The sequence below is a fragment of the Mus musculus genome, chromosome 14 (assembly GCF_000001635.26).
Source record: "Mus musculus strain C57BL/6J chromosome 14, GRCm38.p6 C57BL/6J".
Taxonomy (NCBI): Eukaryota; Metazoa; Chordata; class Mammalia; order Rodentia; family Muridae; genus Mus; species Mus musculus.
This window is the reverse complement of record NC_000080.6, coordinates 71,151,150-71,178,421: the sequence shown is the minus strand read 5'-3', so window position 1 is coordinate 71,178,421 and position 27,272 is coordinate 71,151,150. Positions and strand designations below refer to the sequence as shown.

Here is a 27,272-nt window from a genome sequence, read left to right as displayed (position 1 = left end):
GCTTCTTAAATTACAATAAAAATTCCTTGGGGTGAAACTGGAATTTACCATGCATAGAGAGGCAGAGGAGCTGTGTCCATCTAACTAAACTGAGTTGTGTGATGGAAACCAATAAACCCAGATGCTCCATGTCTTAAAACCGTAAAGCTCCATTGTCACCTCTTTATAGAGTGGCCAAGTGTAGAAAGCCAGGCACCAGGATGCTTTATGTCAGCCAAGAGAAGCTACAACACACTCCATCAATGTCTTTGACCAATGGAAGAAGACACAATAGACTATCAGTGTTCACACTTGCAATTATATTCTGTCTGGAACTAATGAAATATTTTCCTCTACAACTTACTGCCCATGACTACTCTGGCCTCATGTCACCATTCTAAAGAGGGACAAGGGATGCTCCCATGCTCCTGTAAGGAGGGAGGCATAAATTAAGATAGGGCTAAGCACCAAAATTTCCTAAAACAAAGTCTGGACGCCAATAGGAATAGATCAAAAAGTTTATCAAGCCTGTGGGATTGTTCCTTGTGGCCCCCAATGGATCTTGGCCCCTACCCTGCAAGAATTAGTCCCCTTGCTACATCTACTTTGCTCTACTTTGAGTTCACTCAATGTCACTTTCTTTTTGGTTAAGGGGACATCAACAAATGTGATTCAAGCTGGATTTAGAAGTGCTTGCACACTGGGGCTCTTGGAATGTCACCACCACCAGCACACGGAAAGCACAGACTTTCTGCTAAAGAGGACACATGGATGAGAAGCAAGGCACCTCTGCTAGGATCCCTAGCCAGCTGGAAGCAATACGAGTGAGGCCATCTTGATCAGCCAGCTTGCAGATGAACTGACAGACTGACCGCCAGTGTGTGATTGAACCCCGCCAACATTGTGTGGAGCTGAGATAAGCCATCCAAGCTACACTGGCCCAAATTACTGAACCACAAAAGAGTGAGGAAATAAATGGATCTTGTTTGAAACCACAAAAATTTGGAGTGATTTGTTGCCAGCCGTGGATAGCAACTAAAGCAATTCTGATCTAGGAGAGAAGTTAACACTGTAAGAGAACTCCAAACCGTGTGGCAGTGCCTTTGAGATGGAACAAAGAGGAGGAGCTGTGGAGTTAGTGAATAGGTTGGTAAGTGAGGCTGGGGGAAGTGATGCAAAATCTTTTAGCGCATGCTAGGAAAAAGGGTAGCACCGTGTTATGGCGTGATGAAATAATTGAAAATAAATGTTGCCTACAGAAACTTGAAAGAGAGACAGCACTTAATGAGCTTGTCGATTAGGTTGAGAGATTCTTCCAACTCAGTGCTGAAAGCATCCATTGGATGCTTCCAGCTGTGTGTGATAAGGAACTGCCAGAATTAAGCAGGAAGCCGTTCAGTTTTCAATCAGATCTTAAAAGAAATACAGAGGACCCTAAATGTGCCAGTTTAGAAAAATTAAACTTTTCCTCACAACTAGTGTTTCTAGTCAGTGCTCCTCAAATATGAGAAAGTCTCAGCATAAAAATCAAACAAGACAGGTATATTTGGGATAATGTACTAATGTGCTTTTAGAAGGCAGGAACTAGATCCTTTCAGGGGGAGGCAGAGATGTCTTAAAATCTTCAGAGAATTGTCCCATGGAAGAGCAGAATACCTGTGTCATCCAGGTTTCCATTACTGCAACATGTAACTGAGATAACCCACTTAAAAAGAAGAAAAGTTAGTTTTGGGGCTTAGATTCAGAGTCCACAGTCATTAAAAACCATGACAAGGCAGCCCATTGCGGTGGCGAGGTGTGAGACAGCGAGACAGCGCAGAGGAGGCTTATTAGATAATGATCTGGAAGGAAAAGGAGAAAGGAGAAGAAGCACCGCATTCTCCTGACTTCAAAGGCCACCCAGGTGCTAAAAGATCTCCTACAGACCCCACCTCCTAAGGGTTCCATTGTCTCCCAATAGTGCAAAGCTGAGGGCTAAGTCCTCGGCTCTATTTCAGATCTTAATAATAGCAATTCCCAAGACATGAGGCTGTCTCAAATGAAGCAAGGACTCCATGAGGGTTTGGGGACATGGAGTGAGCTCCTGTGATATTCAAAGGCAGACCACAAGTTTCTAGAGAGTTTTGACTGTGAGAGCTATACAGTGATTGTACTAAAAGCAAAGACACAATTGAAAGGACTAGAATCCTCTAAATCCCCACTTCCTACAAGCACAAATCAGGCTACCATGGCTACTTGACTACATAAATGGGCAATTTCTTGTGACAGAGAAAATACCCTCACAGAGAGTCAAACCAGGGGTCTAAAAGAAGGGTCTAAGATCTACAAGAGACAGACAATGAACTAGTTAACTCCTTCAGGATGAAAACCCAGGCCCAAATGAAAGACATCCTCTGTCTGTCCCACATAGAGAAACCCAACCTGTGAGCAGTTGGACTTCATAACTGCTGTACAGTTTTGTGAGTCCTGTCCTCTCCATCGGAAGTGCGAATGTCTACCAGCTTCATCAAATGCCTTTCTCACCGCTGTGCTTTAAGGTAGTGGGGAGAAACAAATTTGCTTTTTTAAGTGCAAAGTCTGTGGATCGGGAGGAGCCCTGTGCTTAAGAAGCCATGTCGAGAGGCCTTGCCTACATCTAAACTTGAAAAAGACCCACGACACCTAGACTTCAAGCTTGATGCCATAGTCATAAAACATGCGGGGGTCTTGTGAAGGACAATGGAGTGATTTACTGAGGCTAACAGGTAGACTTGGTATACTGTTCCTAAATACAACTTCTTATTTCCATTCACAGTGTACACTCTTAGAAGACATACCTTTATGACTCCCACTAAGAGATGGAGCCCATCCCACCTCTTACATATTAGATGACTTCGTGACTTGCTTTGACCAACTGAAAGGGGCAGGAGATACACTGAATGACTTCAGAGCAGGGGCCACTAAAACCATAAGAGCTATCTTTGAAAAGTAGCTGATTATTTACAGAAAGGGAAGGAGCTGTGTGATAGGAGACAAGACAAGCCGCCACCCCTCCCGCCCCAAGCCTTAGCTGAGGATGTTTGAATGCAAATGTTGACACACACTTGGTGCCATCTTGGATCGTGTGCACCAGATAAATGTCTGCATCACAGATACAAGAATGATGCCTACAAGAACCACCCAGCTAAGCCCAGCCTACTCTTCAGAACTATGATCAAATGAAGATTGATATTCAAGCCTTTCGTTCCTGACATGCTTTATTATGGACCCATAATAAATGTTAAGAAACAGAAAAAAACAGATAATATATTAAATCACATCCTATTTGCCTCCCCCTTTGACTGTTGCTGTTATCTTCATCTAAAAGCCAGGGTATCTTTCCTTTTTTTTTTTTTTTTGAATTTGAAGTCTCTGGGTTAAGACACATGCAAAGGAGTGTATCTCTTTCTGAATGGACTGTAAGGCATTATGGGATAAAATTTCTGTTAAACTGTTAGGTAACATAAACATAAACTGGGAGTGTAAGGCCCTGAGACTTGAACACTCTGTAAACATGGCTTCCCCGTGTACAGGTTGGCAAGCCCAGGGTCGGTCAGGAGAATACCAGGCGTGTTCTAATCTCAAGCCTATGATGTTCTTATGTTTCGTGCATGGAATACTCAAGTTATCACTCACATTATTTAAATCACTTTATTGTCTTGTCTCCAAGCCATTCACTTCCTGCCATATTCCAACCCAGACATAGCTTTGTCCTTTCCCTGGGTAGCTTTACACCTTATTTCCTATCACTGCTGACATGACAGGTCATTTATTTCATTGCTTTATCTGTTACTTATCTGCCCCCCACAACATACACACCCCAACATGTAAAGGAAGGGGATCCTCTTTGTTTAAGGTTCTGGAACCTTCTCCATGCCAAGTAATTATTGTAAGTAGTCACACTACCACTTAGCAACAGCCCCAGAGAGGAGGATTTTCATCTATCTTGTCTAGCATTGCATCCTGATCCTTTGAGCAGTTCCTGCTGATGGCAGTTGTCCAGTAAATGTGGCCAGGAGGAAGAAAAGAATAAACAGAATGGGATTTCCCCAGCATAGTACAAAGATTGTCTCAAACAGCATTGAATTGCTCATCCCCTGTCTAAATTCCCCTGGCATTCTCCATGTCTGTGTTTGGTTTTGTTTTATAACTGTAGTCAGAGCAACCTCCCCTTGCCCTCTTTCTTCTGGAGAACACTACTGGTCATGTTTGGGTCCTAATGGGGGTCGGGAGGCACTTTGGTTTCGTTTTCCTCAGTCTCCATAGCTCCAAACCAGAACCACAAGTCATCCCCTCTTCCAGGCTACCCTAGTGCTTTCCATGGCTTCCCATCTAGTCTTAGCCCCTGGCTTGGCTCTCACTGAGCATGAGTACATGGCTGCCCATAAAAAAGTGCATATGGGAAAGGTGATAAGAAATAAAGAGGCAGAGCTTCTTCATAGTGTACAGACTATGAAGGCAGAGAAATAAGGAACTCTGGCTACTTTCTCCCATTAAAGAAGAACACTTCAGAAAAAAAAGATGTGGCCACTTGGACAGACCATATCACAAATGCTTTTTCTGTCCCAATCCTTCACTTGATTCTCTGTCTGTCTCTGTCTCTCTCTCTTTCTGTCTATCTCTCTCTCCCTGTCTCTGTCTCTTTCTCTGTGTGTGTCTCTCTCTGTGTCTCCTCTCTCTCTGTCTCTCTGTCTCTGTCTCTCTCTCTGTCTCTCTCTCTGACACTACTACTACTACTACTACTACTACTACTACTACTACTACTAGATTCAGAATTTGCCTGACTTTAGAACCTAGCAGTTCTGATAAAGCCCAGTGCATAATTCAAAGCTACAAAATGCACTGTCATTTGCTTCCCATAGCCAAGTGTTCTGTCTCTTCCAGGATTCAATGCTGTGCCAAGAGCTATTCCTCAAAGGGCACATGTGTCCTACTGCAGGTGGCACAATGATGCTCCAGAGCCCCAAGGATCCCAGTGGTGATTTTCCCACTGAAGTTTACATAAGACCAAGTCATCCCACCCCTTTCCCTCCTCCCAGTAGTTATTCCCTGGCCCTTTTACTTCGTATTTTTTTAATCTACAAACTCTACAATATGAGGTACAGTTTGCAGGATCTCTACAAGTCACCACAAACTGGGTGGCTTCATCTCCCAGTCCTGGGATATTGAAATCAGATGTGGGCAGGATTGGTCCTTGCTGAGAGTTGCCTGGGAAGATCAGCCTCCACATATATTTCCTTCATTGTGATATGCTGCTAGCAGCCTTTGCATTCTGTGGCTTCTAATTCATCATTGCAGTCCCCCCCTCCATTTCTGTGTGTCTGTACCCAAAGCTCCCCTTCCCATAAGGAGTCATTTGAAACTAGGGTCTTCATAACCCTCTACCATATGTCCTCCTTTCACCTGCTTACATCTGCAGTGATCTTATTTCCAAATAAGGTTGCACTTTGAAGCAGTAGTGGTGAGAATATCATCTCAGGAGTTTAATAAAACATAAATATCTTTGTTTGGGGTATCTTTGAGTTCCTTGAGCTCATTCAAAAACCACCCTGAGAACAGGCCTTGTTCTAGACAGACCTTCTTCATCCCAAGACATCAGGGTACCCTTAAGAAAGCCACCACTTTGGCCCTGAGAAGACATACTTCCTATGGAGGATCTTCTAACTTGAGAACACTGAAACATATTTTCTGGTTTAAAACAGTCAATATTTCTATGCCCTAAACACTCAGTTATTGAACCCCTTATGTGTGGAGTTCAAGAATTTGAGTCTTTGGAAGGTGATAAAGGCCTGAAGATGGAATCCCTGCTACAGAATCAGTGCCTATAAAACAAGAAACATGAGAGCAAGCAGCATGGTCTAATGAGAGCACTGAACTAGGGGTCTAGAGACCTGAAGCCTCCGCCATTCAGCATCTGGGAGGCCCTGGACAACATACCTCACCCCTCCAATCCCTATCTTTCTGCCTTCTCCCCTTCTCTCTTTTTTTTCTTTTTATTTCTCAGTTTCTTTTCTTTTTTTAAAATTAGGTATTTTCTTCATTTACATATCCAATGCTATCCCAAAAGTCCTCCATACCCTCCCCCCCAAAAAATCCCCTACCCAGCCACTCCAACTTCTTGGCCCTGGCATTCCCCTGAACTGAGGCATATAAAGTTTGCTAGACCAATGGGTCTCTCTTTCCACTGACGGCCGACTAGGCCATCTTCTGATACATATGCAGCTAGAGTCACGAGCTCCAGGGGGTACTGGTTAGTTCATATTGTTGTTCCACCTATAGGGTTGCAGATCCCTTTAGCTCCTTGGGTACTTTCTCTAGATCCTCCATTGGGGGCCCTGAGATCCATCCAATAGCTGACTGTGAGTATCCACTTCTGTGTTTGCTAGGCCCCGGCTTAGCCTCACAAGAGACAGCTATATTAGGGTCCTTTCAGCAAAATCTTGCTAGTGTATGCAATAGTGTCAGTGTTTGGAGGCTGATTATGGGATGGATCCCCGGGTATGGCAGTCTCTAGATGGTCCATCCTTTCATCTCAGCTCCAAACTTTGTCTCTGTAACTCCTTCCATGGGTGTTTTGCTCCCAATTCTAAGAAGGTGCAAAGTGTCCACACTTTGGTCTTCGTTCTTCTTGAGTTTCATGTGTTTTGCAAATTGTATCTTATATCGGGTATTCTAAGTTTCTGAGCTAAAATCCACTTATCAGTGAGTACATATCATGTGAGTACTTTTGTGATTGGGTTACCTCACTCAGGATAATGTCCTCCAGTTCCATCCATTTGCCTAGAAATTTCATAAATTCATTCTTTTTAATAGCTGAGTAGTACTCCATTGTGTAAATGTACCACATTTTCTGTATCCATTCCTCTGTTGAGGGGCATCTGGGTTCTTTCCAGCTTCTGGCTATTATAAATAAGGCTGCTATGAACATAGTGGAGCCTGTGTCCTTCTTACCGCTTGGAACATCGTCTGGATATATGCCCAGGAGAGGTATTGCAATACCTCCTCTTCTCTCTTTATTCTCTACTATAGAAATATTAATGACAGTAGGGCAGTGGTGGCACATGCCTTCAATCCCAGCACTTAGGAGGCAGAGGCAGGTGGATTTCTGAGTTCGAGGACAGCCTGGTGGTCTACAGAGTGAGTTCCAAGACAAACAGGGCTACAGAGAAAAACCCTTTCTCAAAAAAACCAACATATATATGTGAGACATAATACCATATAATCCCTACAAGCAAAGGAGCCAGACACAAGATCATCTGGTTAATCCCACAGATCATAGGCGAAAGACCACCAACCTAAATAATCATGGCCAAATTAGATAAAACTTCTAAAATTTGTTTTCACAGGATGTCTCTCCCTAGAGGTGGGGTTCAAGAGAGGGCTTTTATAGTTCAAGAGTAAGGGTTTTCAAATGTGGGCTTTGACAAAGAAGTGTGTTATAGAAGCAGAACATAAGCATAACAAGTTGGTCATAACAACCTCTTGAAACAAAGACATGGTAACAAGGTAGTCACAGCAAGGTCGTCATAACAAGGTAGTCATAATAACCTTTTGAAACAAAGGTATATCTACCATTTCCTGGAACAGACAATACAGAACCATCTGTAGTTAAAGATACAGGTGGAGCATAGCCCAGTCCTTCCAGAACAGATTTAATCATAAACAGAAATGAATCTAGTCTGTTTTTCTTATAAGATGGCTTTCAAGCCTAAGATAAAGAGAGGCTGGTCTATCAAGATGGCACTTCGACTTTGGTTTCTAGCATGCAGAACAACAAGAAAAGTTCATTGTTTAAGTCCGATCCCTGTATGTGACAGTTAATATTGAGTGACTTGATAGGATCTAAAATCAGCTAGGAGATGAATCTCTGGGCATGTTTCTAGAAACACGTGAGAGTTTGTGGATCGGGTTAACTGAAGTAGGAAATCTCACCCTAAATTTGGGCTACACCATTCTACTGGTGTCCTAAGGTGAAGATGAAGGAGAAAGGAACGGAGCACCAGCATCCCTCCCTCTCCACTTCCTGACCACAGATGCCTGGTGACCAGCTGTCTTAAGCTTTTGGGACTTTCCTATCACAATCCTTGAATTTGGAGCCAGAACAACCCTTCCTACCTTAAGTTGCCTTGGTTATGTATGTTTTCCAGCAATTAGGAAAATAACTAGTACACTGTGGTAATTTGTGATGGGGTAGTTGATTAAACAAGATGCACCACCTCCAAATTCATGACTGGACATGAACATAAGACAAGCTTATACTGTGTCCTCACATTGTGATTTCAAAACTGTACGGGTAATATTCAATCATAATATAACTTTCAAAGCACTCACAGGACTTGAGGATCCCATATCCTCTCCTTACTCCCATTAAGCCTTTGGAAATGTGAGTATGAGGGAGTTTCCTATCCCTAAACATAATTCGAAGTAAACAGCATGATTGAGCACTGAGCTAGAGGTCAATGTCTGACTCAGGCTCTGTCATTCAGCATCTGGGAGGCCCTGGGCAGCTCACCTCACCTCTCTGATCCCCATCTGTAAAGCAAACAGAATGACTGATCTCTAAGCTTCCTTCAAGATTGAACAGCCCATTGCTCAAACCTGGCTGCCTGTTAGCTTCTCTGAAAAGAAGTGAACATATCAGAGTCATCAGGGAAGCTTTCAAATTTCCCTTTTCTATTGGAAGCAATTATGAGAGATCAGTCAGAAACTCCTTTTTGATCCATGTTTAAAATTCAGGATCTTGAGGAGATTTTTTTTTCCATTTTTATTAGGTATTTAGCTCATTTACATTTCCAATGCTATACCAAAAGTCCCCCAAACCCACCCACCCCCACTCCCCTACCCACCCACTCCCCCTTTTTGGCCCTGGCGTTCCCCTGTACTGGATTTTTTAATACACTTTCAGTTGATTATCAGTACATCACTAGCCTGCTCACAATGTGGTATACTTTATGAGTTTTATAGTTTTGATCTGGAGTGTTCCCTAAAGGCTCATGTGTTTATGACTTGTTCCTAAAATGATAGAGTTATTCCGGAGGCTAGTTAGGAATGTCTTCTTGAGTGGTGTGCCTTACCTCCAGGATTGTGCTCATCCACATTTTCTGCTTCCTATCACCATGAGCTGAGCAGCTGTCCTCCCCCACACTCTTCCATCATTGCCACATAAGTTCCAAAGCAATGGAACCTGCAAACCATGGACTGAAACCCTTGAAATCGTAGCCAGAATAAAATTTTCCTCCTCACGGCCATTTGTCTCAGGCATTTGGTCACAGCAACAGAAAGTTAACACAAAGATTTTTCATAACTCTGTAGAAAAGCCAGGCTGCAACATGGGTCAAAGCAGGTAAAGGCTCAGCTGGATGCAATGTCCAAAAATGTCCATTCCTATGAGTTGGTAATTGAATCTTGCTTTGCTTACTTTTCATTGTTGGGATAAAATATCTGACAAATGCAAGCTAATAAAGAGGAGATTTTTCTGGCTCATGGTTCAAACCATCCTGATTAGGAAGGCATGGTAGCAGTAGCATGACAGCTGGTCACATGGCACCAGCAGTAGAGAAGAAGTTCAATGAATGCTGGGGCTCACACTTTCTCCTTTCTGTCCAGTCCAGGAAGCCTGGCCATGACAGGGCACTATCATTTTAAGAGTTAGCCTTCCCATCCCAGTTAACTCAATCTGAAACCTCTTTATAGACATGTCCAGAAGTTTGAGTTCTGGTTGATTCTAATCCTAGTCAAGATGGCAATCAGGAAGCTGTGAAGCTCTGTTGTGTTTCCATGTGCTTTGGGTTCTTCTACCATGGAGGTAGGTCACAAAGAAAGTCCTCTAAAGAATGGTGCTCCATCATGGGATAGTTGGCTTTGGGGGTGTGAGAGTAGAAGAACTGACCCCGCTGCTAGTGGCCCCCAATGCCCCTCCCACCCCTGCCCACTGCCAGAGTTACAGGTGATCATGGGAGAGCATCGTCTCTCGAGCAGTTTCATGGACAAGAGAGAGATACCATCCTTCCTGCATCCCCCTCACCACATGCAGCAGGTGGGAGACCTGGCCCTAGAGTCATGAGAGCAGGAGAACAATCCCTGTCCCTCATCAGTTGCAGCACTTGAGAGAACAGGCCCTGTACCTCACTTGGGTAGAACTGACCCTGGTGCTGGGGTCACAGGTAAGCTCTCCTGTGGTTATACGCATGGGAGAGCTTCTTCTGCCACTTGTCTGCTATGTGGTGACATGAGTGATGGTGAGATGCCTCACCTCTTGTCACCTATAGTAGACAGGAGAGCTGGCACCAAGGTCATGAAAGCAGGACAGCTGACCATGTTCCTCACCTGCTGCAACACTTGGGAGAATGGGCCCTGCACCTCAAGAAACACAAGAAAGCTGGCCCTGGCATGGGGTTTATAGATGAGCCAGCCTTAGGGCATAAGCAAAGGAGAGCCACCCCTGCCTTTTGTCTGCTGGGTGGTGGTACGGATGAGGGGGAGATTCCCTCCTCTCCTCCCTTGTCCCTCACCACCTAGGGCAGGTGGGAGAGATGACCCTGGCTTCATGAGAGTAAGAGAACTGACCACATCCCTCACTGGCTGCAACACTTGGGAGAGTAGCCCTGCACTTCACCTGGGCAGCAGGGGAGAGCTAGCCCTGGTTTCAGGGGGTTGCTGGTGAGCCACCCCTGAGGGTGTGAGAACAGGAGAGCCAGCAGGCTGACCAGCTCAGATACCTCTTAGGGCCATATCCAATTGGCCCACTTCAACATCTACCCCATCAATGAACTAGTAGATTGCCCAAAAGAGTCAGTCCTATAGATCCAAAACTACAGGATCTTCATGAGGTTGCAAGGGGATGGGTGTGAGGGGAGAGGGAGATGGGGGCATGCATGATGTGAAATTCACAGGGAACCAATAAAAAGTTAAGAAAGTGGAGAAGGAGGAAAAAGAGGAGGAGGAGGAGGGAGAATGAGAAGAAGAATGTCCCAGAGAACGAGAGAAGAGACCACAAGACTCTGCAGACATTTAAGAATACCACCTGGGCTGCAATTTAGTTTTAGGAATAGTTCAGAACCAAAGACTTGCAAAGAGGAGGACCCACAAGCGATCTCCAGAATGCACATAAAACCATCAGTCATAGCAAGCACTTATAATCCCAGTGTTTGGAGATAGACCAAGGATGGCTTCACTGCCCGGCCAGCTTCACATACTTAGTGAGCTCCAAGCATCAGCGGAACAGAACATCCAAAAGCAGGGTGGGGGTGTCTGAGGGTCTATATCTAAAGTTGAGCACTGGTTTTTACACACCTGCACACTCACACACTCAAACACATATGGCTTTACAGATCAAACATGGCTATACACATATGCACTTGCTCTGGGACATTTTCAAAATTGTGGTGATCTCTGCCTGCAGGGGAAACTAAACCAAAGAGCCATGAAACTCATGAGGACCCTTGACTTCCTGCACCCCTGATCTGACTCGATGAAAGAAGATGGTCTCCAGAGCCTCTGTGCTGTTAGTGGTCTCACCTTTGCCTACTCTGGGAAATGCTTATACAGAGTAAGTATTCTAAATACCACATGGGACATACATGTACTAACAAAGGTTTTTGCTTTGCATATGTAACCTGCATGCAATTGGGAACTGTATGTTTTTGATCAATAACGTTCCCAACCAGAGTGGCAGGTCCATAGAATAAGAGGCCATGGAAGCACATTACAGAGGGTAGAGGGTAAACAGTAAGGTTGAGGAAATCACTTCAAAGAATTCAACCATTTGTTTTTCCTCCTCAGAGGCAGCTAAGGAGAACAACTTGGTTGGCATTTAGGAGCACTCTGCTCGAGCCTGAATACCTAAGACCAAGTAGAGAAAGAGAAGGAGGTAGAAAAATATTCTGCTAATCTCACTTTCTTCACCATCCTTCTGTTGTTGGACACCTAAGTTGGTTCTATAATTTAGCCACTGTGAGCTTTTCAAGCACAAAGAAAAACCCAATTATGTCCTTCGCAGGAAAATGGATGCAATTAGAAATAATCATATATGTGGACAATTAAGTCCATCTCAGAAAAACAAATATCATATGTTGTCTCTCATCTGTGAGTCCTAGATATTATATAGATATGTAAAAGCAGGTACATGTGTATGACAAAAATGTAGAAGGAAACTGTCTATGGAACAAAGGAGGAAAGACAGGGAGGATCAAAAAACAGGGGAGGCAGGGGAGGGACAGGATATAGAGGGAATATGCCTGACATGAGTGACAAGAAAAAAACAATGAAGTGTGAAAAGAGTGGGTACCCACAGCACCTTCCTTCTTTCTGTGACCCCTAGCAGCCTGTTTCTGCTTGTTCTCCATCTGTGAAGCCCTCTCCTTGTCACCGCAGATGTTGGCCTGAGACAGACACCCTTTCACCAACTGGAACCAGGCTGAAAACAGGGAGGGGGTGATGCAAAGGGCTCAGAACTCAGCAGGAGAACTCATTAAACCCAGGGAGTCATTTTCTGCATTCTTTGAGCTCAGTGTCTGTAATAGATCACGAGTTCCAGATGACAGCATGTATCTCTGTGGGCACTTACTGGCCAATGGGCCTTTAAAGTGATGGTTCCTTTAAGTCACCGAGGGGACACAATACTGCAGTCCCATTGCTTGTCAGGGTAGGTCAGATCAAGGATAGGAGCTCTGGATTTGAATCCAGAACATACCTAAAAAAAAAATCCTCAGTCCCAAGAAACCTTTTAAGATGTGTTCATCCCATTCATATGACAGGTTGAAAACCTGAAGCACAGAGAAGTTAAGGAAGTTGCTGAACATCACACAGCTAATTAGTGCAGAGCTAACTGACCATATGAGTTAGGAATGTATTTCAATCCCTCTGATCATCAAGCTTTCCCCCTACAAAACAGCATACTTTAAAAAATTAGAATCTGTCTCCTTTTCCTTCAAAATTATACTTCTACCCCTCAGGTCCCCAGCAGAGGTACAATATTTTACCTACTTCATGTACTGCACACTCCATGCCTCTGTCTCTGCTCACCTCAGGTCCTCACCCACTGCCCCTTAACCTTAGAACAGCACCAACATCACCAGCTCATAGTGCTGGGGAGTGGGCAGAGTGGTAGGTGTAAAGGCATGATGGGCATCTATGGTGCACTGGTCCTCCAAGAAAGCTGCAAGGGAAGCAGCGCTGGATCAAGAACAGAACCCGCAACAGGAAAGCACAGGTTCTGTGTGCTGTCCTAGGCAAAACCAAGTGAGCAGGAAGCTAGAGGCAATAAAGCAAGCCCAGAGTTGATGCATTCCAGCAGTCTCTCAGTCTCTCAGTCTCTCTCTCTCTCTCTCTCTCTCTCTCTCTCTCTCTCTCTCTCTCTCTCTCTCCCTCCCTCCCTCCCCCTCTGTGTGTGTGTGTGAGAGAGAGAGAGAGAGAGAGAGAGAGAGAGCAGCAATACTTTCAAAACTCCAAAAGCTTTCAATATCTCCATGTAACTCTAAGAACGCCATGTGGAGCTGGGTACTAAGCCCAGAGACCAAATAAATATAAAGCTTTCTATTATTTTTCTTTCTAAACAGCCATAGCCCACCTAATCCTGTTCGCAGGATGAGCTCTCTGAGCTTAGGAGAGATCTGATTACACCCAAATGTCAGCAAAGTGGCTCATAAGAGCTCTACCATCCCACTAGCCATGGTGGGAACAAGCCCAGCTTCATCCCATTTCAGCATCATTTCATAAAGAGGCCAATCCCAGAAAACACTCATTATCTAATCATCTTAACTTGCATGATTATTTCCCTCAAAGTATAATTAGCAGATGTGCCTCTGGGGTTTAAAATATATAGATAGCTCTGCTTGATGGACAAAAACGAAATCTCTATCACAAAAGGGAGAGGAGACTGAGAAACAGAAGAAAAGGTGAAAGACTTAGAAAGCCATAGAGACAGAGGTGGGAAAACCGCAATGGCAAGAGTAGAGGCGATGGATGGAAAGAAGGGCAGAGATAGCTAAAGGAAGCAGGGAGAAAGGGAAGAGATGGAGAGAGGGGGGGCGGGGGGAGAGAGAGAGAGAGAGAGAGAGAGAGAGAGAGAGAGAGAGAGAGAGAGAGAGAGAGAGAGATGCCTGAAGATGTGACACAGCTTGTGTTAGGAAAGTCTTCCATTTAGGTCATACCTACACAGGAGCCTAAAAGCCCAATAAAATCCACTATAGGCAGAATGTCCAATGCACAAGTGGCTCCAGCCTCATGTCTTTCTCATCTCAGTGCTATTGCCTTATATTCTATTACAGCAGAAGAAAATGGACCTAATAAGACGTCAGTGCCCAAAGGAGACAGACATGAAATCAGTAACTTAAGAACCTGGCCAAAATGTTTTCCCAGCGTCATGAAAGAGGCAGACCTGACCATTTTGCTCTTCACAGAGACTACAAAGAACTGTGGCCAAAGACTCATCACCAAACTTCAATTGTCCCTGGAAAGTCCCAAGAGAAAGAAAACCATAAGTCTGATTGGTTTCCCATGAGTCCTTTGCAACCTTAACACTTGGCCGTGAGTTTTTTATTCATCATGGTAAAATGGCTTGTCTTAGTTACCTTCCCATTACTGTAATAAAATTCCCTGATAAAAGCAACTTAATGGAGAAAAAGTTTACTTTGTCTTGTAATTCTGGAAGGATATAGTCAATGATGGTAGGGAAAGTCTGATATTAAACAGGAGCAAGAGGTCAACTAGCCACATTGTATCCATACTTAGGAAGTGGAGAGTAATGATCTCGGTTTCCTTCATTAATGCAGTTCAAGACCCTAACTAGGGAATGGTGGCACCCACAGTGGAGCAATCTTCCTACCACAATGAAAGTAAGACAAACCCCCAACAGTCATGCCCAGTCCTGTCTCCTAGGTGATTCCACATTCTGTCAAATTGACAATTATCACTAACCATCCCAGTGCTACTCCCAGTGAGGCCTTCAGGCTCCTGAAAGGATTTAATGAGTCAATCCACACTATTTATAAATGTTAGCACCTAAAGCAAGGATCAGTGACAAAGAATTTTAGATACTCTGTTCCCTCCTGCATTTCTTCTCACTATGTAGTTCTGTATTTTCAGAAATTAAGTAAAGAGATAAAACGCCCCAAACTATTCCAGTCACTCCTCGGCAACTGAGATCTAAGAAGGGCTAGCAGACAAGCAGTTCATTCTGTGTTAGTTATACCTTCATGGTTGTGACAAAATATTCCAGTAGAATAGCTTAAAAGAGATCAGACTGGAGCTCACAGTTTCAGAGAGTTCATTCAGTCCATGGCCAACTGACCCAATAACTTTGACCCAGAGCATCATGGTGGAATGTGTGCAATAGTGCAAAGTTGTTCCCCCAATAGCTTTCTTGCTATAACTTGATTCCACCTCATAACAGACCATTCTGCTATGAACTACCACTTTCAAAATCCAAACCCTTCTATTATGTCACTGGCTAGACACCAAGCTTTCAACACATTAACATTTTAGGGGCATACCTCATAGCTAAACATAACACTTATTTTTAGAGCCTCTGTTCAGGCTTCCTATCCTCACATGATGAGGGATTATCTGTTTTTTATTCCCCACCAGGCATAGCCTATAAACTCAGTATCACAGAGCAGTAGATATGGCCTTATAGTCAAATCACTAAGTCAGAATGAGATCTTCATAGGAGGCCAGCTATGCCAACCCTTGCTGGACTATGACAACTGGCATAATAGCCATACTTTTTCACACAAAAAATATACACCAGGCTTTCTGACCTGAAAATGATAAATTTTCTGACCAATTAAAATGCTAAATTAGACATTTTGTGAATCCCTTTGTTGTGAGTAAATAAATGGTAAATGTCAGTAGGGGTACAGAGATAGACAGGGGTAACTGGAGAGAAGCCATTTTGATGCATATTTTCCAAAGACTTTGAATAGGTGAACAGAGACAGGGAAGCTGCAGTCTTTGGGGATCCTGCAGAGGGGTCCCAGGAGGTATGAGTTGACTCACCAACAAAAGCCCCAGAGGGCATCTGATGGTACTACCAAGAGACTCAGACACAGTGGATAAGAAAAGTGTAAGTTGAAGCCAATGTGTGGAAAAACTGCTGACTGGGCTCTTTCCCACCCTGGAGGGTCAGGGATGCTGCCACTCAAGTGCTGAAGCAGAGATAGAACCTCTAGTAAGGTTGAACTAGAAGCACCAAGGCGCACGCTGGTGCATGGTCTCCCACAAAGCAGATGCACAGTTTAGTCTTGGGTCAAAAACACAAGCCAGAGATTGTGGCTTGGACAAGGGACACAGAATGAAACAACTAACAACTATCTTCGCTCCCAATTTCCAAAAGTCAGAAGAGCTAGATATAGAAGTAGCAATAATAGTAAGAGATAAAGGGTCTTTTTTTCCCTTGGAAAAATTAATTAAATTCCCATGTCTCCTCACATAATAGGAAAAATTATGTACATTCTTCTTAGTGTTTGATCACTCTATATTGAAGCCAGATAATAAATGTTCCTCCTCCAAAATACACTCACACACATACACACATACACAACTTCTGAACATTTATTTTAAAGACCTTATTATTTTTTCTACTTTTCAAGTTAATGTATATTTATTGTATAAAATAATGGGTTTTGTGCAACATTTTCACACAGACTTATTAGAGACTTTGGTTAGATTCTGTCTTATTAACCTCCCTTTGTCTCCTTCCCTCTGCCCCCTCTTCCTTCTCTCTTAGTCTCAAATTTGAATGACAGCTTTGCAACATGTAGAATAGAACTGAAACATGGAATAAACAAGCAGGAAGGAAAAGTCCAGAACAGAACAAAAATGCCAAAAACAAAGACCTTTTCAGAATCTTTTTTTTAATTAGGTATTTTCTTCATTTACATTTCCAGTGCTATCCCACAAGTCCCCCATACCCTCCCCCCCCCCCACTCCCCTACCCACCCACTCACACTTCTTGGCCCTGGTGTTCCCCTGTACTGAGGCATATAAAGTTTGCACGACCAATGGGCCTCTCTTTCCACTGATGGCCAACTAGGCCATCTTTTGATACATATGCAGCTAGAGTCACGAGCTCCGGGGAGTACTGGTACATAATGTTGTTCTACCTATAGGGTTGCAGATCCCTTTAGCTTCTTGGGTACTTTCTCTAGCTCCTCCATTGGGAGTCCTGTGATCCATCCAATAGCTGATGACAAAACATGGCATACATGCAACACGATGCAGGATGCAGTTGTAGAAAAAAGTAGACATCACTCTTTAAAAAGGGTGGGAGCTGAAGTTAAGGTTCTAATAGCACCACTGAAAGACTTAACCAAAGAGAGCTCCCCAGATGGAGACAAGGAAGGGAAGCAGGAAATGTATTTGCAAGACAATTTAAGAGGTCCAACAGATATTTAATATACATAGAGGGGGATGTAAAGCAGAAAGAGGTCATCCAATACCTGCTACAAAAACATTTTCCATAAATTGAAATCGAAACATATGAGTTCCTTGATTGAAATGGCTCAGGTTGCCCAACAAAATAAATAGATAAAGCCCTCGCATCAAGGCTTCTTGTGAAATCTTAAAACCGCAGGACTAAAGATAATCTCTTAAATGTTTCCAGAGAAGGGGGGGAATAGTCACATCAAAAGATACAAAATCAGAAAAACAATTGACTTCTCAATAAGCACATGTGACATTAGAAGACAAGATGCTGAGAGAAATTTATTTTCCACTCGGAATTAAATTCCCAACTGAACTACAATTCCAGTGTGAGGATTGGAAAAATAAAGCTATTTTTAGTCCTAGAAGGCACATTTGGATTCCTGGGATGCTATTGTCTCTGTAGCAGGAGAAAAGAGGAAGAAAGTTACAAAAAGGAAAATGCAGATCTTGGGAAGCGGGATTATAGAGGGGAGAACACTTTGGTGAGTCCTAGGAAAAGGACAGAGAAAAGAAGAGTCCTACATGGCAGCTTCACAGTGAGCCTTAGACCAGTTGCATCTGATAGAAAGAGGAGGGCTCCTGACTCTGAAGAGGAGTGGCATAAAATACGTTATTTTGTTATAAAAACAGGTATCCTGTTCTAGAATCCTACATGGCAAATCAGCAAGCAAACTTCAGACATCCTATACATTGTATCCATCTAAATACCAGCTTAAACAAGCCCGAATCAGTTAGCGCTTTGGTGCCCTGACGCAATACCTGAGAAAGACAGTTTAGTAAAAAGGAGTTCTTATGGCTCACTGTCTGAGAATGCCTGCCCATCATGACGGGGAAGGCAGGGCAGCAGAAACGTGAGACATCTGGCCATCTGGTCCCATTGTGCCCTCACAAGAAGCAGAGAGAGAGATACCAGGGCTCCACTCACCTGTGTTTCTCAGTCCAGGTACCCAGAACAAGGCAGGCAACAACCCACATTCAGGGTGATATTTTCCTATCAATTACACCTCTTTGTAAACTCTACACACAGAAATCTAGTTCTGTGTAATTATAACTCTTCTCAAGTTGATGATCAAGATTAAGCATGACAGAACTATGTTTTTAAAATGAAGTTCAGTATGAAAGCCTCTTCCCTGGGGATTACCTTTCATGGTACCAGAGGCACCATGCAAGCTTCCAAGTAAGGAAAGCAGCCAACAGTCCTATCCAACTATGACATCTATGGACCACAGCAATGCAGTACTGGCACTCAGACCTTGGCAGTAATCAACAGCTTTCTAATTGAATTTAAGACTCACTCAACAAGGAAGTCGTGCCTGGTACTGGAAGCCAACTACTCAAAGCTAAAGAAGTTCTAGATCTTGGACAAGAACCAATAATCACCACTTCACTGAACCGTACAATTCCTATATTTGTTCTCATAGCCATAGATAAATGTAGTCTTTACCCTACATCAAGGGGACTTTTCTTTGCAACAGACTGAGACCATTATAGAAAACCTCAGCTAATCAAAATGCAGAGCGGTGGAGGCCAGTACTAACTAGAATATCCACAAGCCAGCTACTGCACCTCATACCTAGGGATCATTGCGGAAGAGGGGGCAGAAAGATGGTAAGAGTCAGAGAATCAAGGAGTTTGCTGTCCTGTTATGTCTGCTAGAAATGTCACAAGATAAACCCACAAAGTCTTACCAGCATGACTCCCTAAACGTGAACTGAATAAGGATGACCCCAGTAGACATACACAAAGAACTACAGGGAACTAAGGAATGCTGAGGGAAACAGAAATAATCTTCCCTAGGAAGGAGCACACCAACTAGTTCTCCAAAACCAAATGTCTGTCCTGAAAACATATACACACAAGTAGCACTCATTGTCTGTACTGAACAGGTTGTATTTATACATTTGGAAATATGTATTTACAAATATTTATAGATATTTATATTTATATATTTTAACTACATATTTATATGCATTTAATATAGAAACAATATATAGCAAATGTATGTATTATAAATATATAAATATATAATATATTTCCAAAAGTATATATACATATTTCCAAATATATAAATGTATATTTATTTGGATATATGTGTATATATACATATATACATTGGATATATATACCCATATTTATATGTCCATATATTCCCATATGTATGTGTGTATATGTGTGTGTATGTGTGTGTATGTATATATATATCAGGTGTTTATACATGGATGTATAAATGTATATGTGTACATATATATTTCTATATAGAGAGAATATATATAGTTTAAAAGAGGCAATGAGAACAAGGAAGTATACAAGGGAGGTTTTAGAGGAAGGGGAGAAATAATATAATTATATCAAAATCTCAAAAAAGAAAAGAAAAACTATGTACTCAAGGAGTTTCAGAGTCACTTCCCACAAGAACATGTACTCTACATCACAACAAAAGTCCAAACACAACTCCCCTCAGAACCCTGGGTGGCCAAGCGTCCTGTGGAGCTAGCATTTTCTGGATTATCGATACAGGACAAGGGAGACTTGCCCTAACCCAGGAGCTTTGCATTGCTGTGACAGGTCCTAGCACACAAGGACCTGTCAAATAGCCATGCAGGGCAGGTCCCCATTAAGTGTTAAAATGAGTGCAGCTCAGAGAACAGAAGTCTTGAAGAACAGGGGTTACGGTGACACCAGGTTTCATAACTGAAAAGGGTTTAAAGCACCCAGGACATGACATGATAGAGGTGACCTCTCCAGGGAAGGACAATTACTGTATGGAGGTGACAAGAATGGATGGGCTGAGAGATGACTTGAGGAAGATAGTGCAAAGTAAAACTGGATGAGCAGGCTACGTGCGGGTCGTGGGGAGCTCTTCAGTAGACCTGGGGAGCTCTTCAGCTCCATCTGCACCCCCTCCCATCTCAGCTGTGACTCAACTCTCTCAGCATCTCTCTGGCCACATCCTTCTCTTCACATCTTAACATTTGCATCACTTGTAATATTGGAGCTTCTTGGGGAAAAGAGAGAAAGGCCCCCCACTCTGAGTCTCCACATTCTTATCTCCTAGCCATTCTTTCCTGTAAATTTGGCAGAGCATTTCTACTCCCACCCTGCCAGGGAGCTTGTTCTTTCCAAGGACTCTCCCAACTGCCAAGTCAAAATCCTCAGCTCCTATCCAATATTATTCTTCTGTGTGCTTAGTGCTCTTCACTAAGAATCCTCTATTTCTCCCCGTCTCTCCCTTCCCTGGCTCCTGTGTCCCCTCCTTCCCTCCTCTTTTTCTCTTTGCTTTTTGATACTTTACTCACTGATCCTGAACACATTCACTTTGCACCTTCTCCATGAAAGACTGGACGTCGGAGCCTACAGCCTGGTGGAAGAAGGTACCCACAAAAGCTAGAACGTTGTACAAAGGGCTATAAGTATGTTGCCGGAAGCTTAGGTGATTCAGAGGCAGCACAAAAGGAGCTGTAATTCTCTCTTAGGAGAGAGCACTGTAGAAGGGATAATGGCAGATGCACACTCCTGGCAGAGGAACTGAAGGGACCAAGGCTGGAGAGCCTAGTGGTTTGCTAGAATAGTAGGAAGGGAGTGTGTGGTGTCTTCTCGTCACCTTGTCTTCCCCCCCAACCAGCTTTCTGAGGTCTCACTATCACACATGGTTGATCCCTGTCTCTCTCCTCTTCTCAACCGAGACCTTGTCGCCCGAGTGGCCTCAACGCTATCCGGCTGTGCAAACTGGAACATCAATTCTTCTTTCCCCTCCTCAGCAACATTCTAATCCACAGCCATTCATTTCCCCAGGAAAAAAAATCGCTTGAGGCTTGCAAATGGTCTCCCTGCCTTGAATCTCCCTCCCCTCGCGTAACACAAGCTATTAGGAGAGCCTTATAACAAACAAATAGCATAGTCCCTTCACTTCCTATCACCACAAAAGGCCTCCTCCAAGTCTGACACCCACCAAGCTCTCCCATGATCCTCCCCAATCTAGGGCTTCCCGACCGGTGAGAAGTCGTTCTACTTCTCCCCCAAAGATTTTCAAGTAAAATTGGAAATTGCCTGAGGAAGATTATACTATCTTGATATCTGGCAGATTTGAGCTCTCTCTAAAATGCCAACTCACATTAGCCGCAGATGCCCATTCCCCTGGCTGAAGAACTAAGAAATGCCAGCACCTTTGACTAGCACACAATACCCTCACAGTGGGGCCCGTGCCTGGCCCTCTATTGCACATGTCACCCTTTGCCAGTTCATCCTGTGTTCCAGCAATAATTTTCTCTGTGTCCTCAGACTCTAGAACAGGACCCAATTTTTAAAATGAGCTAATGATACTCTGGTTCAGAAATTATCTCCAACTGGAAGGCTCTCCTCGTGTTAAAATATGGAACTCATAAAAAATTCACCATCTTTCTTACAGTCTGATTCTTATTAATGTAGCAGTTTTTTTGTTTGTTTATGCCAATACTGGGGACTGAACCTACAGCCTCATGTATATGCCTATCAAGAACTCTACACTCACATTTCATTTTTAAATAATGTTTACATGCATTATCTTTTTAAAAAAACAGCAAGCCATATAGAAAAAAATACAAACTCTTACTCAAAGTACCCTAGCCTATATCTGCAATCACCAGCTGTCATGTTCTAGCATGCATTCAAACTTTCTGTCATTGATCCATCTCTGACTCAGGGCAGCAAGCTCCTATAGGATGTGCCCTTGCCTTGTTCATTATCCCATCATCTGAGAAAAAGCATTGAGTATCTCACAGAATAGAAGGTTCCTTGCAACCCTCACATACTTCGGTGACAGAAGTCTGTCATTCCCACATAAACCTCATCCTTCTGATGGACTCAACTTTGTCACAAAATCCTGATGTCCTTCTGTGCCCCCCCCCAAACCTAACTTCCCTCATCACCCACCGGCCCTACCTGCTCCCTGAGTTCGACTCTGGGATACAGCCTTGGCAGGGGAGACTCTGTAGGCCTTTCTAATTACAGGGGAATTGACAGGATGGGGTGGAGAGATGTGTATTTTTAGCTGTGGTGAAGAGAAAAGAGATCAAAAGAGAATATGTAGTTACCTCAGCTCCTGCCCCTGAGCTCAGCAGGCTCCTGGGGTCTTGAACTTGAAATGTTTGGGAATGAAAGACTGAAGGCAAGACACAGCTATGGGAGGAGGAGTGGGAGGGGAGGAAAATGGTTAACACTGCTTGTCAGAATATTTGTTTAGGAGAGGTTTGCAAAACAGGGAAATGTGTTTACTGCTCAGTGTTGGAGCACTAACAAGAAACAGATACACAGACAGTGTGATGCTAACTGCCTTTGACACCAGTGATAGCCCTTTGGTTAGAGTGAATTCACCCCACGCCGAAATGGATTATTGCATGTGTCCATTGTCTTGAGAGCCACCCTTTTCAAATATTCTAATACTCACATTGGCTCATCTGTCCGCTTACTGATTTATTTGAAGGCAGATTGGTGTGAGGAAGCAGCAGCCAGGAAGGACCCTTTAAGGATGAGGTCTGAGGGATGGGAAGGATCAGCTTGGTTGTTGAGTCACATATTCAGCTATAAATCCTTGGAGCAGGTGCAGAAGTGTCCCCAAGAGTCAACCTGGAGTGACAGTTCATTCATATCTGTCTTTACCACTTATCATTTTTTCTTCTTTGTGTGTGTGTGTGTGTGTGTGTGTGTGTGTGTGTGTGTGTGTAGAAGAATAGACCTGGTAGAATATTGTACATAAAGATTTGCTAAAACTTTAGACACAGTGGTGACTAAATTGCCCAACAATAGCTATCTACATTCTAGAGGTGCTGAGAACTTGGTTAACTGTTTAGTGCATGAAGCTGGATACTTCATCAGTCCTAATCTGACTCTAGCATTGAGAGTCAAGGTTCGAAGGCTAAAATCTGCAGTCTGATGTCAGTGAAGCACTGTCAAAAAAGGAGGGGAAGAGCTGCGGGAGGAGCAGGGGGGGGGAAGGAGAGAGAAGGAAGAGGAGATGAACATACAAATAAGAAGTGAAGGCAGGCAGGCAAGAAACACATCATAACACTTTGAAAACAACACTTTACACTTGGCCATCAACTCTGGAGGAGGGTCTTGCCCTCAGCCAATCCTTCCTGGAAATGCCCTCACAGAGCCACCCAGGGCTATGCCTCATAGCTGAATCTATAGCCACTCAAGCTGACAATCAAAATTAACCATCTCAGTGCCGACAATCCATGCCAACTTTGACAGGCTGTTTGCTACCTGGGATAAACTGAGTTGGATGGATTCTGAGATCAGGTCCAGGTCCTGTGTGGAAAAGGGCTGGAGTTAATGTGTGATGTCTTCTATAGGCATGCAACGGGTGAGAGATAGCTTGAGACTGCATACAGTGGAATCACATCACAAGTACCTTTTATTCATTCAAATGCAATCATTCTGGTTCTACAAAAATTAAGAGAGACAGATCAATTTAAAATTGAATCTACCCACCCTTATACCTGGCAGTAACATCCTCCTGAGTGAGAGGTCGCAGGCTCTCTATTCTTATACATTTTCTGATGCAAGTGCCTACTATAATAAATGCAATTCTGGTGATTTAAGGAAATAGGAAGCACTCATATCAAGCACATACCGAATATGATGTCCCTAAAAGCAGTATCTTGCAACTCTTTTTAAATGCTTGAGACCTCCAATGTGGTGTGGTTCTAGGGAATTTTATAGGCTGATTTTGCTTATATGCAATCTACAAGGACTCTACACTTTAAAGCCCATCGTTAATGTCACATATGGACCTATGATTCTTGCCATCCAGGTGAGATGAACCAAACTGAAGGGACTAGAAAATATCTGGGGATCTATCTATAGAAGAGCTCTATGATCTCTCTCTCTCTCTCTCTCTCTCTCTCTCTCTCTCTCTCTCTCTCTCTCTCTCTCTCTCTCTCTCTCTCTCTCTCTCTCCCTGTCTCATAAGTTAACCAAGTATTAAACTTCTTTGCCAGCATCACTGAAGAGAAAGGGTGATATCGTGAGGAATTCCTCAGGGCCAAGTGATGGGAGAAACACTTCTGCTATGTTGTGCTCCTGAGTTCTTGAATGTGTATTTCCATACCCTGCCAACTTGGGCTAGTCAGTAACTTTTCTCTATCTATGCCTTTGTCTCTAATGGGGTTTGTAGCTATCATAGGTTGCTTTCAAAAAAACAAACACAATCCTATAATGTAAAAATCAAGAGGAATTGGAAGGTTTTTATTTGTTTGGTTTCATTTTACTTTGTTTTGTTTTTGAGACAGGATCTTATTACATAACCCAAGATATACTACACCTGTCTATGTATACTAGGACAACCTCAAACTTTCAGAGGTCCACCTGTCTCTGCCTCTTGGGTGTTGGAATTAAAGGAGTGAGCCACCACACCCAATGATACTTGAAGCTTTATTAAATACTCTAAAGATGTATTTTCTGCTTTATTAGTAAATTGAATTCCCAAAATAATGAAGCATGTCTTCCCTGAACAACTACTCAATTGATATGCAGTGAGCTTCAAACTGTGCCTGGTAGGAACAAGATAGATTAAACCTGGTTCTATTGGGCTTTGACTATGCTCATCCTCTTCTTTGAGAGTCTGTCTTGCCCCAGTGTCAACCATCTCCTCATGCATGTGTGTCAATGAGCAGGCAACTGGTCTTAAGGGACCCATGAAAAACCTTAAGAGTTTTTCCTGTGCTCTCTTCTCCTTTCTACTACTCTTACCACCTTCCTCTTCTTTCTTCCCCTCTGCTCCCTCCATTACTCCCATCTCTCCCTCTGCCCTCCCCTCTCTTCTTCTCTCTTCACCGGGATAAAGATCAAATTTCTATTTCCCATATCTCAAAATCTGTTGTCCTTTGTTGCGTGATGTCCTTTCTCAACCACTGCAGTTTGTGAGGCCATAAAGACAGCTCAGGGGACAAGGGCATCTGCTACTAAGCCTGTTGACATGTGCCCAGTAGACCCACATGGCAGAAGGAGAGATTCAACTTCTCTAAATTGTCCTCTGACCTCTGCATGCATGTCATGGTGAGCATGTACTCACACACACACACACAGGGATAATCCAATGAAACAAAACACTTCAAAACTGGTTTTCATTTTATGTTCAGGTTTTCAGTATGTATCTAGACATCCATAGGTTCATATATATGTGTGCATAGATGTTTATGTGTGACTATAGATATCTTTCTTTTCTTTTTTAACTTTGTTCCAGCTAAAAAGGTAAATGATGACCAAAACAGAAGTCCTGTTATATTTTTTCCTGCAAGAGACATAAACACTTTAGGCATTATTCTAAAGGACTTTGGGGCAGAGACTATCTGAGCCTCTGACAAAGATAAGAGCAGAAGAAAGAGATGCTAGGTGAAAAAATATGTTTTTCTGAGTAAACAAATTAAGATGACTTAGCATGTTAAATTTTATAACTAAGGATATCTATAAAGACCATCAATAAGTCAGTATCATAAAATGAGAGCTTGTAAAATGGGGAAAATATTAGCACGACACAGAACCCAAAAAGTAATTTAGAAAGATAGCATCAGTATGGTCACCACAGACCACATGGGGCCATTGAACACTTGTGCTGTAACTGACCCGAATTGTGGAATGCTAGAAACACAAAGTACACAACATGAAAGGATCTGTGGAAAGCTCACTGACTGCCTGTTGGTATAATAATGTCTGAGGTTGGTGGGATAGATAAAATAGATTAAGGAAAAATATTCCTTAAAACAATTATTTTAAAACCCTCTTTTTGGGTTGCTAGCCATTTTTCTCATCACTGTGATGAAATACTGATGGAAAGTTATTTACAGAGTTGGGAGGTGGGCTCAGTTTCATATCAGTAAACACGTGGTGGCTAAAGGAGCTTGTTCATAGTGGCACAGACAGAAAATGGAGGGGTCAGGTGGAACCAAAGGCAAACGGAACCTTCAGGGCCTGCCCCTGTGTACACCACCAATGCACATGTTCAAAGAAACATGCTAACTTTCCCTACAGCATCACTAGCTGGGAACCAAGTATTCAACCACACAAGCTTGTGGGGGACATTCCACATTCAAACCCTCACACCGATAGAACATTTTAATCGGTGCGAGGCTCACATCATAATTCTGCAGGCAAATCCTGAATATATAAGAAATATTTTAAAATTTTCAGGCAGCAGTCCCAATGGAAAGATGACAAGCAGTATACACAATCTGCAGAGAGAGAGAAACACAAAGAAAGCTCACGATAATTAAGCACAAAATGAACACAAACTGAAAAAGCAAGGAAAAATATTTTACAGCTGGGCAAAATCAGAAAATTGGATAATGCCAAGAGTTGCTGGGGATTTAAGGAAGCAAGCACCCTCAGCACTGTGGATGAATACAGCCATTCCAGGGAACAAATCTGCCAATACATGGGTGAATTAAATGCACACATATGCTATGGTCCAGAGATTCCACTCCTACACTTCTTTTTCTGATGAATAGCTGTACAACTCCAAAGAGGCACAGGTCTAAGGATGTACATTTCAATTTTATTTATAGTGTGATGTCAGGTGTTAGAAGCAACCTGAGTATACAATACAGTACAGGAAGTGGGAACACATGCAATGTAGGTGGTGGTTACTCCCTAAGAGAATGCTGTGGTTGAAAGTTATGGACTATATTAACACACGTTGATGCAGATGAGTGCCACCAGAGTGGATAGTGAATGATATGCATGTGGCTGTGTTTCTGTGTTGGGGTGAGAGTGTCTATGTGTGGGGATGGGTTCAAAATAATACATGTTCACTAAACACATCCTAATATAAGTTAGATATCAAGTCCTGTAGAATATGGTAGGCACTCAGTGGGAAT

At 43.0% G+C, this 27,272-nt stretch overlaps 1 long non-coding RNA gene across 2 annotated transcripts; it reads left to right on the top strand.

Annotated features, from left to right (window-relative positions):
- Window positions 1–11,177: 11,177 nt before the first annotated feature.
- Gm34757 lies at window positions 11,178–14,592 on the top strand. Of its 2 annotated transcripts, none has more exons than XR_383574.1 (3): window positions 11,178–11,195; window positions 11,399–11,545; window positions 14,265–14,592. It is a non-coding gene; the product is annotated as a predicted gene, 34757 (long non-coding RNA). The 2 variants fall into 2 exon arrangements; XR_874810.1 differs by having other exon boundaries at window positions 11,178–11,237.
- The last annotated feature ends 12,680 nt before the right edge of the window (window positions 14,593–27,272 follow it).